Raw genomic sequence first — 1,523 nt, 5'->3', positions numbered from 1 at the left:
CCCCTAGTCCACTGATAGGGGAGGCCTTCCTCCCCTTCTATCTGACTCTAGCCTATCAGCTCACATCAGGGAGAGCTGTACCATCTTCCTCTGTGGCATACACTCGTAATTGCAGAACTATTATAAGAAGGATGGAAGATAGAGAAGGATCAAGAATTTAAAGCCAGTCTTGGCTACATAATAACTCCAACTCAGCCCAGGCTATGTAAGATCTTGTCTCAGGAGAGTGAGGGAGGCAGGGAAAGGCAGGAAAGGAGAGAGAGAGGGAGGGAAGGAGGGAGGGAGGGAGGGAGGGAGGAAGGAAGGAAGGAAGGAAGGAAGGAAGGAAGGAAGGAAGGAAGGAAAGAAGGAAGGAAATCATTCCAATTATACTGTGGTCATCATCTCTTTCCCTTTTGGAGACATTTTAAGATAAAATATCATCTATTAACATTTTGTAGCCACTTCTATATCTTATTTTAAAGTATTTTCTTTAGTGCAGACCAATCATCTATCACTTTCTTTAATCAACTATTGGACTCAAACATATGTCCATTAAAAAAAAAGTAGTAGTTTTGTTTTGGAGGTTTTTTTTTTTTCTTTTATTTGCAGTGCTGAAAATGGAACTCAGAGTGTTGGGCGTCTGGGTAAGCATGGGCCTATATCCCCAACCACAAATGAAAACAAATGCAACTCAATCATGAGATGGATAACTTAGCCAAATGTTTTAGGATTAGTGATATGCACAATAGAAAAATGATATTTTAACAGCTCAAAGCAACAATATCTCTGCTCACAGCTTACAAGATGAAAGAAAAAAAGAAGAAGCATGGTTAAGTAAAAGTCCCAATCATAACATACAAAAGCTTAAGACACTAAAAATATATGTGAAAAAAACAATCTAGGGAATGTTTTCTAAAATAATGGTTTCTACAAACCAAAAGAAACAGTGACAAGTTTGACTACAAAATTTTGACTACAATTTTGACATCAAAATTCAAATTTTTGCATTCAAAAATATGATTAAAAATGAGAAGATAGCTACAGACTGAAAGGAGGCAAGCCAAAGCATAACTAAAAAGGGAGTGTCTGGGGCTGGGGAGATGGCTCAGTCAACAAAGTACTTGCTGAGCAAGCATGAAGACTAGAGCTTACAGGAAAAGCTGGCATGACCTGCCCCTAGAGGTGTTGCAGGTGTGGCTGCTACATCACATGTGTAGGTAGCAGACAGGAAAGAGGCCATGTATATGCTCAGTATTCTAACCTATGAACATCTGAATGATTAGTAGCCTAACACTCCCTGAAAGAAGCAAGCCAGAGATGACCACCAGCCCAGCACGAGGAGTCTTGGCCTGAGACAACCCTGAGTCCAGTGCTGGACAGGCTCCCAGAACAGAGGGAGGTGGAAACAACAAGAACCCCATGTGAGAACACTGGGCCCTGGCAGGTGTGAGCCTGAAACAGATGACCCCAGGTGGGCCTGGGCAAAGAGCAAGCCTAAGATGACCACCAGTCTGAAGCCATGCAGGCCTTGGATAGAGGCA

At 42.0% G+C, this 1,523-nt stretch overlaps 1 pseudogene; it reads left to right on the top strand.

Annotated features, from left to right (window-relative positions):
• The first annotated feature begins 1,151 nt into the window (after window positions 1–1,151).
• Window positions 1,152–1,277, top strand: LOC129685239 (small nucleolar RNA SNORA17; annotated as a pseudogene).
• The last annotated feature ends 246 nt before the right edge of the window (window positions 1,278–1,523 follow it).

Source organism: Psammomys obesus, unplaced genomic scaffold (assembly GCF_907164565.1).
Source record: "Psammomys obesus unplaced genomic scaffold, mPsaObe1.curated_primary_1811, whole genome shotgun sequence".
Taxonomy (NCBI): Eukaryota; Metazoa; Chordata; class Mammalia; order Rodentia; family Muridae; genus Psammomys; species Psammomys obesus.
The sequence above is the reverse complement of the archived record's forward strand: the minus strand, read 5'-3'. Positions and strand labels throughout refer to the sequence as shown.